The sequence below is a fragment of the Lissotriton helveticus genome, chromosome 2_1 (genome assembly GCF_964261635.1).
Source record: "Lissotriton helveticus chromosome 2_1, aLisHel1.1, whole genome shotgun sequence".
In the NCBI taxonomy this organism is placed as follows: domain Eukaryota; kingdom Metazoa; phylum Chordata; class Amphibia; order Caudata; family Salamandridae; genus Lissotriton; species Lissotriton helveticus.
In genome coordinates this window covers 1,509,125,786-1,509,141,948 of record NC_136059.1, presented here as the reverse complement: position 1 = coordinate 1,509,141,948, position 16,163 = coordinate 1,509,125,786, and the positions used below count along the sequence as shown (strand labels likewise).

General features: G+C 47.6%; 1 protein-coding gene across 8 annotated transcripts in view; it reads right to left on the bottom strand.

Annotated features, from left to right (window-relative positions):
• SLC4A4 (solute carrier family 4 member 4) overlaps positions 1-16,163 on the bottom strand; it is an 893,491-nt gene that overhangs the window by 638,640 nt on the left and 238,688 nt on the right. For 2 of the 8 annotated variants that reach the window (XM_078676415.1, XM_078676412.1), the window contains exon 1: positions 1,806-2,535. The exons of 4 other annotated variants lie outside the window; for them this stretch is intronic. The gene's annotated coding sequence lies outside the window, so the exon portion shown is untranslated. Of the gene's footprint in view, positions 1-1,805; positions 2,536-16,163 lie in introns of those variants that run through there. 2 more of the 8 variants (XM_078676416.1, XM_078676414.1) reach the window with 2 other exon arrangements.

Here is a 16,163-nt window from a genome sequence, read left to right as displayed (position 1 = left end):
TATTCTGACTCTATGGCTCAAAGGTGAAACACTTCACAAATGATGGAGCCGTAAAAGAAAGGGGGTAAATGAAGAAGGCAGATTTATTTCTGCCCGGCTCCTACATGAGCAGGTCGGGGTAACCCAGGGAAAGCTCCGGCCTTTGCCAGAGCACTTGAGGCGAGAGCATGTGCTCTCCCGGGTGACACATGGGCCGAGGCGGGATCCAGTTTCAAGGGGAAGGGTGCAGGCAGCAGGCTCGCTGCAGCCCCGGTGCAGGGGAGAGGCAGCTCCCGGCCTGGGGCTGGGTGTGAGAGCGGGGGAGGCACACACCGGTAGACGCCGCTGTCCGTACTCTGGGGGTCGGTACAGGGGCTTATACCGTACTTCACCGCCAAAGCTAAGAGCTGCAACTGGCTTAACAATGAGCAGCAGGTTGGAGCAAGGCGGCTGATCGTGACACTCCTCACCACCCCTTCATCCCCCGGGCTTTGAGGTTCTGCGACTGCCCAGCCTGCCCGGACAAGGTCAGGCCTGAGTTACTGCGGCCACAGCCTCCAGGCAGGGTGATTGACGGCCCTGCAAGAAGTTACACCAACTCCCAGCAGCGTTCTGCACGTTTTTACCGAGTCTGTTTTCTTAAGTAATTAGGGGAGGTGGGGCGCAAACTAGTTAGTGCGATACAAGTGAAAATACCGAACTAGAGACGTTTTAAGGCATGGTTAAAGTGGGCTCTGGCGCAAGGCCCCAGCCTTTCAGGGGCACCCTGATAGAGCCAGCTCTGTTCTGCAGAGAGACTTACCCTGATGACCTTAAATAATTCTGAAACATATTGTTGTAATACTCTTTCCCCTTAATTTATTTTTAATGTGGTTGACGTGTGAGAGTCTATTACAACATTTTGCAGATAAAGTTTTGTTTTTGATTCATGCAACGTCCATTAAAAAGTTCCTTTAGATCAAAATAGGACCTCATGTGAGAAATGGGAGGTTGTCACAGAGATTATTTGCAGTAATATTAGTGAGCCGCTGCTGTATTACAATATTGAAAACACACGTGGTCCCTGAATATTAAATGTAAACACATTAAGAATGTGGACGAGTGTTTCTGTGCACTGTCTGTGACCTGGCCAAAGAGTGCATGAAAGAGCTGAAATTGGATCATACATTGAATGCTCTTCCGAAAAGGGGCCCCCACAATTCGTTTGGCCCAGGGCTCCTAAAATCCTTAAGATGTCCCTTATGATTTGGGAGTCTAGTGCTCTTAGCAGCAGCGCGAGCTGCCACCACGAGCCCACTCTTCTGCAAGGAAGCAGTGCTACAATGACAGCCTTCCATTGTGGCTGGGATACCATCATCCCAGTCACCTACATAATCAGTAGTTTTGTAATTGTTATCGTTGTTACAGGGGAATAATAATACAAAGAATCCCACTGCCACGTGTATCAGTTGTAATAATAGCACAATAACCATAAGCAGTAGTGACAGGTGTGTGAGGATCGGCAGACTGCGCTGGCTCCCAGTGCAGCAATCCAGCTGCTAAAGTCTCCTGTTCGTATCAAAAGAAAAGGGTCCAATTTGTATCTTTCATTTACCCCGGATCTATCTCTAGTTTTCATTATTCTGCATTTGACAGTCCTTCTGGCTAAGTTGTCTCTCTTTTGCGGGGCGCTGCTTCCAGTAAGTACTATGCAGGTTGCTTCATTCATCTATGCAGTCAGAGTTTACTCTTCAGCGGTGTGAGTCTGGGGTGCCAGGTTCCGCCTGCCGTCCACCGCACATTCCTGCCCGCCGCCCTGGGCGAACCCTTCCCCGGCGCCACCTTACCTTCGGTGGTCTCTGCCCCTCGGCTCCGTCCTGGCCTCGGTGTCTGCACTCCCGTCCTCGGGCAGGCGCCCCCTGGCGGCGGGTCCGGGCGCGGCTTGCGCGCGGGCAGGAGCGGCTCCCAAGTTGTGGCGCTGTCAGGTGAGCTGAGGAGGCGCTGCCGGGCGGTGCTCGCGCTCCGACCCCTGGGGTGGCTGCAGTGCCAGTGCCGCCGCCGTTGCCTCTGCTCTCCCCGGGCACAGCAGCTGCCAGTGCCGCCGCCGCCTCCAGCGCGGGCGCTTTATTATTTTACAAGCGCGGAGTTGCGGCCGGAGCTCCTCCCGCGCCCGCCCTCTGCCTGTCACCGGAGCCGGGGCCGGCTCGGCGGGAGGAGGAGCTCCGGCTCACTCTCACTCCCGCTCCCGGCTGCCCCCAGCCCTCGCCCTCTGCCACTCGCGCCCGCGCGCCCCGCTCCTTGAGTAACACGAGGCCGCCGGTGTCCGGCCTCCCCGGCGGCTCACTCCGCATGAATAATTGAGGGGCTGAGGTGGGGCACGACGGGACATGTATGGCTGCCTCGGGGGGGACGGGGCCGGCAGTACAGGTGTCGCCGACACACGTGGCACCATCATTGAACCGCGCAGGTAACCGAGACTGCGTGGCCGCGCGTTACCACAGGTGGCTTCACCCAGCGGGCAGCTCACGCGCAGCTCCCGGGTCTGCATGCGGCGCTGCAAATGTTCCACAGGTTTACAGACGCATGCTACGCTAGGAGTACTTATAAGGGTCTGCCCCGCACCCCTGCCTGCAGGGAGACAGAGGGAGCTTATATGGGTTCCTTTTAAGGGCGCAAGACTATGCAGAGCGAAGCAACCGTCACTGTCAGTTTCAGAAGCCACGCTGCCTTCTTGGAAACATTTTCAGGTGTGTTTATGCTTCCACACACCTGTTCCCATTTCCGTGCCAGCGTTTATCCTTTTAAAGAGAGGACTGCAGGAGGCATGTGCAGTGTGTGACAGTAATTCTACAAGTTTGGAGCACTAGGGTGTATTTTAGTCACAAATTATTTATGGTTTCCTGGTTTAAGGCTTGCCAGTGGAGTTTCTTCCATAACACGTTTCTAAGCTTTAAAAAAAGAATTTCAGAAAACAAAATGGCATTGGTATAGTATAATCACAATATGGGTAAGAATGTTGGGGTGTCATCCCATGCTAATAAAAAAATATATATATAGACGAGAAATAAGTCTGCTACGGGTGATTGTGCGCTTTACAAATGTGGACTTTACTTTACTTTACTATCTACTTTGTTGGTGCTCTTTGCCGATGCGCCGAGCATCAGCCCAAAAAAGGTTATTGCCAATGATGAATAGCCTCAGAAAAAAAAAAAAAATGCCAGGACAATGGTGTGAGTGCACACATGCAACATCAATCACACACAATTATGCGTTATAGTGCATAAGTGTGCAAGCGTCCCCATGCATGCGCATGTTGGGCTGGAGCGGCACTTAAAAAAAAATACTGTTACAAAATGGCAGACGCTCATCACGAAGAACTAAATAATAAAAAATATAATAACAGCTGCATATAAGCACCCTTACAGAAAGAAGCGGGTCCAATACTAAATTGCAACCGTTCCTTCCATAACGTTTGAAACGTAATGGAATAAAAACAAGCATTGAAAATGCAATAGGTCTCGCCTTTGATTAAGTTAACCCCTTGCGTGCGTCGGACGGCCGGCGGCCGGCCGACGTCACGGTGGGCGTGTGCCGATGACGGCCGGGGGCCGTCCGAACCACGCCCAGGCAATAAATCACCCGCACCGCGGCGGAATTTCCGCCGCGGTGAAAGGGTTAAAGCCATTTGCTTTGCTAATGGTATTGTATAGCAACGCAAATGGCTTTAACTTAATCAAAGGCGAGACCTATTGCGTTTTTAATGCTTGTTTGCTAATGCAACCTGACGATCCAAACAGCTTGTGACCATCGTTCAGTGTACCAGTGATTACACGTCACAAACTTGTTGGAATCCATACCTCGTTCTGTAGTCTAAAAAGAAAGCCCCTAGTGCTCTTACTCCATGCACGCAAAAGCCACGCTCCGTATATTCATGGAATGTTCATGGAAAATATTTAACGTGGCAACTGCGACCAAATGTCACAGAAATTAAGATTTCTCATATGGTGCTCGTAACGCAGTAACTATTACTCCACGCCCTCAAAGGTGTGCTCCTTGTATTCGTGCAATATTGACAGAACGGAAGTTGTTTTACGTGATATCTGCAAGAAAATGTCACAGAAATAAACAATTCTCTTACAGGGTGACTGACGTGCAAGAAGATCAAAGTTACTCTTACCCGATGCAATAAAACAGTACGTGTTCCCTCTTGAGATACACAATCGTTAACCCCGAGTCAAAGTAACTTGTTAATAGCCTGGTGTGAGTGACATTGTGCTCGGCTGGACGCGTGCGAGCACAAGACGTTCTTACCACGCACAGCAGTCAATTTTGTGAGCTTTGAATTTGGTCAGTTCTTGGGCCGGTGGGGCCGGGTGCAAAGCGAACAGGTCAGCTGGGTGTTGTGCATCTTGAGGTCCTCGCGGTCAGGAGAAGGTAACTTGCAGATGCGATCTCAGGACAGCTGGGCCACTCAAGAAGTGGGCCTTGACATCCCTCGATGGGTGCTTGCTTCTAGTACTTTTGGAGTCCGGAGTGGGCTCTTTTTCTCTGTGTTTGCCATTGAGGGTCTGGTACCTCAGGTACTGATATGGATATGCTGTGGCTCCAGTAGGTCCTGGTGCCTCCAAACTTGATGGAGAGGCACATCTTACCCTCCAGAGCAGTTGTACCTTCTCTTGCCTTGTTGCTGCGTCAAGGTCACTGGGGAGCAGCAAGTCGACAAAGCGGACTTCACTGGATCAGTGCCATCGAGGTGCAGGGAAGTGATACCTTCACTTCAAGGAAGGTGCATGGCGATTTATCGAAGTCTGGAGGTGCTCTAACCACCCCTGCTCAAGTGGTCCCCAGGCCCTTTCCACCTCCTCCCTCTGAGGAGACCCACCGGACTTACTGGTAAGTCCCTCTATCTAGTGCTTTTTCGAGTGGCCCCCTTCGTATTTGCGCATCTGCTTCCAAGACCTTGGCACTCTGCTCCTGGTCAATGTGGGACACTCCCAAACATCTCCTGCTGGAACTTTGGACCTGGTGCCAACATTGACATAAAACAAGAAGGTGAACTTTGGGAAAGTACTGCCTGAATTTCTGTGCATTTTTCTGCTTTTTCCCCATTGTCTTCTACGGTGCGTAATTGCTCATAGAAGTGATATATTTATTGAACTTTGAAAATTCATAACTTCAAAAATATTTATCCTAGAACTGTTTTATGGTCTTAAAAATTATATAAAAACTGATGTTATTTTTGCAAATTGGTCTCAGATTGATTTTTGAGTGTGTGTCTTATATATTGCCTCTGTGAGTACAACAAATGCTTAACACTACCACAAAAAGAGAGTTAGTATTATCTTCTTTAACCTCTGCCTGCCCTTTGGGGATTTCTCGCACTCTCTACATAGTTTTCTTCAGTTTAGTACACTGTACAGAGAGGCGGTTTCCTACACCTGCTGTTATAGACTGCTTTCGGGAAGAAGAGAGGGCAGAGGAGTGGGCACTACAAAAGGAAGCAGACCTTCAACATCACCTTCAGATACTCGGGCCTTAATGTATCAAGCCGTTTGCGAATCGCAAAGGCCGAAATTAGCAGAATTTCGTCCTTTGCGAATCGCAAACGGTCTATTTGCATGTTTTGGCATGCATCAAAAATTCGCAAATTAAGAAATTGCAAACATTTGCGATTCCTTATTTTGCCATAGCATTTAAGGAATCGCAATTTTGCGATTCCTTAAATGCTATGTATGTAGCATTTTTCAATTGCAAATTTTGGTTAAGAAATCGCAAATTACCACCAACTTGTAGTTGATGTTAATTTGCGAATTATTTTAAAAATGCACAATTTGGCATTTTTGAAGGTGGTATGTGACGGACACACATGCCCATAGGGCATGTATGTGCGCCATATGCACACACATGTACATTTCAGGGGTGCAGCAGGGTGTCCTTGAGACACCCCTACACCCTTGAAATTATTCTCAATTTGCGATTAGCAAATTGCGAATCGCAAATTGAGATTAATTTCACAATCATTGCTATGGGCCTCTTGGCCCATAGGAATGAATGGGAAATTATTCCTTAATTGCGAATTCGCAAATAAGGAAGATTAAGAAATCACACAAAAATAGTGATTTTTTACATACATCCCAATTTGCGATTTCTAAATAGCGATTCCTTAAAAATCACTATTTAGAAATCGCAAAGGGGAATGTTGATACATCTACCCCTCAGACTCTAAATCATATTTAATGTCTGGAAATTGACAATTAGGGGAGCTTGAGACCCCAAAAATTTGCAACTGTCAAGTAGCTAGTTGGGTTGTGCAAGAAGAAGTTCAGCAAGACTTCTGCCCATGACCAGGACTGGGGGCCAAAGCCTGTTATTCTCACAGCTAGGTGATGGGACATCACCCAAGGAATCCAAGACCACCTGCCTGCTTGCCAATACCAGTGTGCCCTGTGAGGGAGAGCAAATCGTTAGAGGGAGCGAGGTCCAGTGGGGAATGCTTTGAGTGGATTCCCATGGCAAGGTGTGTGGAGATGGATGCTGCACCGATCGGGTCGTTGCCCATGTGCAGGGAAACTCATCAATCCTGGTATGCCAGAGAAGGGCCACTGCGAAGTAAGCCATGATCATTGCTGTGCCAAACGGGTCATCGCCCATGTGCAGTGAGAAACAGGTGACCTCGTATGTCAGGAGGGGCCGTTGTGAAGTGTTACTGTACTGAGAGGGCCGTAGCCTGTTTGCATTGGAAAGCCAGCGGCTTTGTATGCCCGGAGGGACCACTGTGACAAGATTGCCATGCTGAGTGGACTGCAGCCTGTGTGGATTGGTGAGCTGCTGACCCCTTATGCCAGGAGGGTCTGCTGTGAAGAAATCTGGGACCAACCAAGAAGTGTGACCTGGTTGGAATTGTCACCAGAGGAGAGAGGCTGTCATGGGGACATCTACAGACCTGCATCATGACTGAGGACCAGCATCAGGACCTTTGTCCTACTCCCCCACCCTGTGACTCACCATGCGAAGGACCACAAAGAATGTACTCAGCTTGGAAGAGCCATAATTAACCTTCTGTCCCTGTGGTTGCACATCCCCATGTGAGAAACATGAGGAAGGCTGAGTGCAGCCCACCTGGGACACACACTGAAAACTTACTGGAAACAGCTGCTGCAGCTCCAGCGCCCACATAGGGGCACGCTCAGGGACTATGGTCGCTCCGATCCTGTATGTATGGCTAAGAATGAATTGAGGCCAGTAGGTCTCAGGGAAATCTGCTTGCCAGATTGTGATGCAGCACAGGAACACTTTTGACTTAGTACAGAGTTGGAGTGTATGTCCTTGGACTCGGACTACTAGTGGGACTTTCCTTGAATGTTGCCTTTAGTGAATGGGGAATAACCATGATTGCTAGAGTGAGGAGGGGTTGGGACTCATGAAACCACCTAAAAACACACTACAGTCCTGATCTCAGGGGACTGGGGAAGTTGTTTGTGAATGTCGTATTCCCCTTTGTGTTTGTAGCGGTAAAATGAATACTTTTTTTCATAAAAGAAAGTATTTGACAGGACAAGTATATATTGCTGCTGCTATGCATATTTTGAATTGTGATTCAGTGTTGCCTCCCTTTATCCACCCCAAGAGTCAAGTACAGAAGGGGTACTTGTCCCAGTTGCTCAGGATCCATAGTGTGCCAGGCCCCAGGACATCAGGTGTAAAAGGACTCAGCTCCCAAGGCTGGGCCCAGTAACCCCTGCTTGCCCTGTAGCCATCTGAACGCGGTTCTAACACCCTTCTCGGGGGCACAGCAAGAGGTTAGAGGGAAACAAGGCCTACAATAAAAAAGACTCTGAAACGTACATTGTCAACAGTCCTTCCCATGAGGGTTTTACAGGCTCTGTTTGGCACTGACAGTAGCAAAACAAAACGGTGAACCCCTTCTCAGCCTCCTCTATATTACTGTCTTCAAGAATTCCAAGTTGGAGTCAAATGTAGCACCTTTGGCCCTTGTCCCCTGATACTCTGGCCCAAGATATTTATTAAGTCTGGGCAGTGAACTCTGCTCCACTTGTGAGTTCTGAATAACTCCACTCCCCATACCGGAGTGGAGTTTTTTACCTCACTCGCGTTCGTCAACGTCAAGTTGGAGAGCGCGAGTGAGGAAAATACACCTTCCGGCGAGATTTTTCCTCATTCGCAATCATCAACATCAAGTTGGCGAGCATGGAAAATCAACCTCCCGGTGGGATTTCTCAACACAGGCAGTCAGATTTTTCATTGCGACTGGTCGCGTATGCTCGCGACCGCTCGCCTTGAGAAACTGTCCGTTTGCGTTGAGAAAGCTGCCATTCGAGTAAATATCTACTCGAACGGCAGAAAAGAAGCAGCGCCCGCTTGCGCTTTGCATGGTGCAGTTCGCGATGATTGCACATTGCAGACAAGCACCTGGCACTGAAAATTACAGTGAACAGCATTTATCAAACACACTCGCCGCTTGCGTAGCTCCGAGTAGCGCAGCAGAGGTTTTTTTGCACTTCGCGGAGTTCCGCGTAGCAGAAAAACCCATACAACAGTGCAACATTCCATAATGTGAATACAAGAATGAATAGTTTAAAACCATATAAAAAAACATAAATGCAATTGCAATCTGGGTAAACAGTCCCAGCGGTTAGAGAAAATTTGCTCCAATTAATATTCACATATTATTACAAATTCAGAAATTTTAGTCTTAATCTGCCATACCGAAGTAAAGCACTTATAATAGATAGCAAAGGAACAGAAAGTTTTTTCAGTGCAATGACTCACCGCATAAGCATCCCTTGCTAAACTTACATTAAGAGCCCTAAACAGAGCAACAGCCATTTCCTCCTGGCTTTCTCATAGAGGGCAGAATAATAAAAAATAAAAACTAGTTTCAACCTCATTGTTCTGACAGAAACAAGCTCCAGACTGGGATATGGCATTGCTTCATTGCCAGTCTACGTCACCAAATGGCGATAAACCCATCCTGAATATGTCGTAAAGTGATCAAATTCTCCCAACAGGGATCGCAGCCCCTTAGCTTTTTACGTGTGAGACAGGTGTTACATCCAGATGTCAGTGCAAGGGATTCCAGGTTTATAGCAGACCCGGCTGCAGGATTCAGGATCTAGGAGGGCCATGAAGAAGCATGGTTAGGCCATGACGATGAATGGCTTTGGGCAGGTGTTTGAGGCCTGGTTCTGGGCATGCTGGATGGTCTTGTAGGGGGTGGGCTGCATACTCTGCCTACTGTGGGGTTCATGCTTACTAGTTTTAACCCTTTTTCTAAGGGTTTGTTTATCTCTTTTGCTCCCTCTGTATCACTCTCCTTTCTCGTCTACCCCAATCTTCAGTCAATAATGAAAGGCTGAGTAGTAATATATCAACCTATTAATCCACAGACTGTGTGAACATCTTGGCAGCAAATTAGCCCACTGTATTTTATCATTGGTTTAGGACCCGGCGGTTTCAGTAGCCCTATAATCCATGTCTATCTATGAGACTTAAGGAGAGAATTTGTTGGGAGAGAATACATTCACAGTTCCCTGCACCCCAAATGATGCTGTCTGTGCCTTAAGTTTCTTCGAATTATGTTAGACTCAGCTAGCACCTCTGCAGGTTGGGAGTAGGCAGGACAGTGCCAGTACAGGATGCCAGTGCGCCATAGAATAGCTGCCAATACGGTTCTTTGTATAAAGGGAACTTGCACTGCTTTTGCCCATACTGCATCTCTATTGTGTTAGTAAAAGTTGTAAAACTCTTTTCAATTCAGAAAAGTCAAAATGAGTGGCACTGGTGTTTTTTCCTACAGTGTCACAAGTCAAGAATAGGGTCACAGCGGAAAGAAAACAAAACAAACCACTACTAAGATATTATTTGACTGTATGCATATTTTCAACGGTCTTGCTTCAGATAGCAAAATCTTTTCAGGGCCTATCATATGCTGGGTCATTGTAATTATCTGGCAAGGGAGGACCAAATTATGCTGCAGGGTATGCAGAATTATGCAACATGAAAATATGCAAATTATGCTGTTTAATGTGGTATAGTTTGAAGCAGTATTCACAATTTTCAGATTTTTACTAATTAACACTGTTTGGGCGAAGGTTTCTCCTCATTTAATGTCAGTTTAACACCTAAACGCAGCAATCACCAACAGAGAGGTGAGCTTCCACTTCGTTACAAAAGGCTTGCCACTGTGTTTCAACAGCGTTTTAGTAACTTTTGATCCGGTTGGGCTAGAAAAGGTTTTTGTTAAAATCTGCAAATTACGCAGAAGATGATGGATGTGGCAAGTGCAGCCAATCAATAATTAAGTGGAAAGCATCCCATCCGCAGACTCACAAAATCCCAGCGACTCTGGCCATTTATCACTTCTTAAGGACTGTTTAATGGGAGCTTGCGGGCCTCTTTTGATACCATAGAGTGGTACCCCTGCTTTTTACGTGTGCGTGTTAGCAGCCACCATCCCCACAGACTTCACTCTTGCCCCAAATAGCGAGATCAAGAGCGAGATTTCTGGAAGATCCAAATTAAAGCATAAATATTTTATATGTTTAAACGGTGGGAATGAATCAATTAACTCCCAAGTAAGGACATCTCCCAAGGTATCGCTGAATACTACTTCATCAGTATTGGTTCAAAGATGTGTCTAAAAGTTTCGATGATAAATGCTTAGGATACCCAGCTCCAGATGTAACACCAGAGTAGGAAAGGCTTGAGGGAGAGACCATAAGGACTTAAAGAATTTGTTTTTAATACTAGGCAAACATTTTACTTCACTTTGTCCCCAAAGTTCAGCCCCATATAGTGCGCTGCTGAGGTAGCTCGTATTGTCAACAGTTACAACAACTGCAAAACAACAGCCCCCAAATTTTCAGTTGATAACTGCAAGCCAACAACAGTTTAAATTAGGATACTTAAGGAAATACCAACGGCGGACTCAGACAACCGCACCTCCCATAAAGTTCCAATTCATTTTGGTCTAGTGCACTTCTTTTCGGGTACCTGCTGTTGTTAGGTACCGCTGCCCAGCAGAAGTCGAATCAAATCATAAATGGAATGGTGCACCTGGGAATATGAAAGTCCACAAATTCTCAATATTCTTTTAAGATGCCACTACACTTTTTTGTTTCAAAAAGCATTTATCTGTACTTAAGAACATCCAGCCAACGCGTTTCGTTCAAACAAATTTTGAGCTTTGTCAGGGCTGTGAATAATATTCAAAAGGACACAATTAGGAAATCATACATGAACATAATGGACTGCCAAACAAATCAAACGTTCAGTAAAAACTCAAATACGTCACACAACCATAGACATCAGTACAATAAGATATAACATAAATATTTGTGAATTGAAAAATTAATGGACAAGCCAATGGATTAATGCATAATCAAAAGAAAAAGCAATTTATATTCATAATTGTAGCTGAGGATATCCTAAGGGACCTGATGTACACAAGATACCCTACTTAACATATTAGGGGAAACTCGCTCATCTTTTGCATCTCAAAACTGGCATTACACAACATAAGGGGAAAATAATATGTGAGCGAATTAGATTAACAACCAATACAACATATAACCGTACAGACGAGAAACTAGGACATGACATAAATTATTGTGTGCTAATACATAAAAAACTGACGACGAGGGAAGCCAGGACGCAACATAAAATATTACTTATTTCATCTGAGATCACCCAAAAATATGGCATGGATTATCGTGGGCTAGAAACATCAAAAGATACCACCAAATGATTCAATGATGCTACATAGAGTAATACATATTTCACCCAAGATCACACAAAGAGGTGACCTACGAGACCACGTGCGTAATAAAGACCCTGTCACAAATGTAAGGGGAATTCATTCACCACATCTGTCCCAAGGGTAAAACTACACAGCACACAGTACATCTTTATATATATTCTTATGGTACTCCGTTTATTCATACCGCATAGAGGGGATCAGACCCAGTCTTTACCTTAATATTATTTCCATACTTCATTCACGACCTTATTCCTCACTAGGAAGCCAACAATATCGTTAATTTTTAAATTCACAAATATTGATGTTATATCCTATTGTACTGATGTTTATGGTTGTGTGATTTGTTTAAATTAGGATATTTCTAGTTTTTTTTCTCTCTTTGATCCATTTTTTGGATGCAGCAAACTGAAGGTCCAAACAGTCAAAGTGCCTACTGCCTATGCTTCCGAACATTAATATTGAGTTTCTATCATACATGGTGGGTGTGGATACGCTTTACCAGAAGTGCTGACAACACCATCTACAACAAAGCTTTGATCCAACCTTTTTCACGCAAATTACGGAACAAACATGAAATGTTCATGCAGAAATCTGAAGCCCCAGAATATCTGGTTACTTATGGTAATATTCATTACTCCGAGTCGTAGACCTCCACGCCACATTCCAATACACATGAGCATAGCTCCTCCCTCCCAGAACTACCAAGCAAACTCTTTAGCCCACCCCTTCCCTCCAGGCCACTCCCAAATCCTGTGGCATATAACCTATGACCCCCCTATCCACATCCTGTACCCCCAATTACTAGAAGCCGAACAGCGAGGGAGGGACTGGAACCAGGACTGTGACGGGAAGGTCTATGACTCAGAGTAATGAATATTACCGGTAAGTAACCGGACATTACCTCCTCGTCAGGCCTCCCCATTACAGTCCAAACCACATGAGCAGATACCAAAGCAAGAATTGGCTTCACTCAGAAGCAAAAACAGACTTTATTAGCGTAAGCAGAAAGTCACACTACCTGAACAGAACGTAACACTGCGTCGCCAAACCCAGCAGCCTCAGTCCCACCCACCACCAAACGATAATGGGACATAAAGGTGTGAGGGGAACTCCAAGTAGCAGCCCAGGAGATCTCGGCCATGGAAGTCCCCTCAAAACAAGCCCAGGAAGCATCCATTCCCTGAGTCGATCTCCCCTGAACCGATCCAGGCACCAATACACCACAAGCATCATACGCAGCCCCCACATCCCAACTCAGCCACCGACTGAGAGTAGCCCCAGAAGGCTTCAGATCTTGACCAGCCAGCCTAAAGGTCACAAAAAGCAAATCCATCTTGGGAAAAGGTTTAGTACGCAGCAAGTACACCGCCAGAGCCCGCCTAACGTCCAAACAGTGCAGCCGCACCTCAACCTCTGAAAGAGGATTCGGACAGAACACAGGCAAATCCAGATCCTCTGCGCAGTGAAACGAGGAAGGGCACTTTGGAACAAAGGAAGGATCAGGCTGCAGAACAACCAGATCCGGAAAAAGATGCAAAAAGGGCTCTGAGTAAAGCAAGGAGCACAACTCCCCAATCGTCCGAGCCGAGCTAATAGCGACAAGGAAAACCACCTTGATTGTCAAAAATTGTAAAGACACCTCACTCAGAGGCTCAAAAGGAGCCCCCTGCAAGGCCTTCAAAACAAAAGGAAGATCCCAACTAGGAGCAAAGGACTTAATGACGGGTTTCTGGAGGAAACAACTCTTCCACAACCAGGACTCCAAGGGAACCACAGGCTCACAGTCCAAACCCCTTAAGGTCCTCACAGCCTCCAACTGAGCCCTCAGGGAGGACACAGCGAGCCCCATGTTGAAGCCATCCATTAGGAAATCCAAGATACGCATGGGATCCACCTCCAAAGCAGACCAACCCTGAGCCATACACCAACTCAAAAACGACACCGAATGTCTGGCATAGGACGCGAGAGTCGAAGGGCCCCTGGACCGCTGAATAAACTCAGCCCCAGAAAGAGAACACCCCAAAGCCACCAGATTTAGACTCTCAACAGCCAACCCGAGTCCCACCGAACCAGAGAACAAACCTCCACTCACAGGACATTCCCTGGGGCCGCAAACAGGTCTACCCCCGGGACCCCGAACCGGTCCATCAGGTAACCAAACACCTCCTACGTCAAGCACATTTCGGACAGGGAGGGAAACACCCTGCTTAGGCGATCCGCCTCCGAGATCAAAACCCCCAGCAGATGCAAAGCCCACAGAGATAACAAGTTCAATTCCACCCACTGGCAGATCTGCTGAGCCAACAAGTTGAGGAAGCCACCTTCGCACTCTCCGGCGGTTGACATAACAAAACACCACCGTGTTGTCTGACTGGACCATCACATCCGTCTGGAAGACCCAAGGAAGAAAATGAGTCAAGGACAACTGAACCACCTTCAACTCCTTCCAATTCGAAGACATCTCTGCCTCCTGCATAGACCAAATCCCTTGAACAGACTCCTGAGCCAACACAGCCCCCCACAAAAGTTCGCTGTCATCTGTCGTCAGTACCAATCTCTCCTGGGACACTGAGGGCGAGCCCTGCAAGAGGTTCTGCTCCTCCAGCCACCAGGATAACTCCTGGGCGATGGCCACACCCCCGGAATAAACAGCTCGTAATCCTGAGACCCCGGATCCCAATGCCCCAGAACATTATTCACCAGGGGGTTGTTAGAACTGGGATTTCTGGTAGGCTAAGGCTGACGCCAAAGCCAGGCAGAAACCACCATTCTAGTCAGGGCAAGGGAGTCACACGCCAAGATAACCCCTGCTCACCCCCTTGGTAGGTTGGCACGAGCAGACAGGCTTATCCCGTAGGCAATGTGTAAAGCATTTGCGCACGCACACAACAGCAACAACATCCTAGGCACACCACAAAAGGAACTCCACACAAGGTTATATAAAAATAACTTTTGTATTGTCAAAACACATCAGATAGTAATCACACAATATACATTGTGCCAACTGGCACGGGCAATATTCACAAGGGATTATTTACAGGACGGGGCCACATGGGCCACTGTCAGAATCAACTTTTAGAACTAGAAATACTGTTAAAAATAGCACTTTGTAGATCATAGAATAATAATCACTTTAGCACACCTAAGTATAAAGTACATTTAGGGGCATAGGCAAGAACACATTACACATGATTCATCACAACATTCAGAGGTGTAGGGAAGGAAAACACATGATGCATAAAAACATTCAGAGGTGTAGGTAAGACACATAATGAATAAAACACATTCAGAGGTGTCACAGGCATAATGGCATAGCACATTACGCATAACTCACATTTGGGCCTAACCGGTAAAAATACAGTAGGCAATCTCCTCACTAGTCTAAACACACATAGGTAAAATAAACTCATAATCACATTGCGCAAACATCACCTTAGGCAATTACTATCATAAACATAGCAGAATCACATTGCGCAGAAATCACATTAGGGCCTTGCGCCCTACCCACCTACCAGCCCCCTGGCCAACTGGCCATCCAACAAGGGGACTCAAAAAGTCCTGTGTCCAGAATGTCAGGGCGCGCTGCTAATGCAGCGCCAGTCAGGGGTGCGCCACCGGCGCAAACCTAAACGTTGCAGCTGCCCACTACTTGCTGGGCAGCTGAGAACAATCACAAGGCCTAAACGTTGCAGCTGGCACTAAGTGCTGCGCAGCTGTAGAAGGCCTGGCACCTCTGTGCCATCTCTGTCCCACACAGGGGCTCTCTTTCCCAAATTGCGCCTAAACGGTGCAGCTGCCCACTAATTGCTGGGCAGCTGGAAAACAGCAAACTGCGACAGGGGCCCTCTCTGGCCCTTAGGAGCAAACTGTGCCCACTGCTGGAGCCACACAGGCTCTGAAAATAAAGGTGTCCCCCAAACACTAAGGCATCCCATGGGGGAAACACGGGCCTCTCAAAGTCAATGGCCACGGGGAGCGCCCTGGCTCCTGAAAGAATCACAAGATGCCACTTAGGCTCTGAACGACACAATGCCCCAACACGTGGGAGCGGCCCATTGAGCGCACGGGGCCGCTCTGACTCGGTGCCCTCGACTGGCACCTCACATATCATCTGCTCCCTCATGGAGCGAAAACAGAAATGCCCCCATGCCGTTGGAGCAGCCCTCTATCAAGCGGGGCTGCTCTGAGGGTCGCACCGGCGGGGTGCCTCCACTTCGCTCCCCCCGGCCGGCTGTACTCACCGGCTCTCCGGGCGGGAGCTTCTTGCAGGATGCGGCAGCTCTTCTCCTGCGGGGCTTCCCAGGACTCCTGGGAGCCCGCACTGCCGCCGGCGGCCTCAGCCGCCATCTTTCCTTCACCCCGGCCTCCTCCTCACACGGCAGCTCTTCGGCCAATCCGAGCGCGGCTCACAAGACGAGCCCCTCGT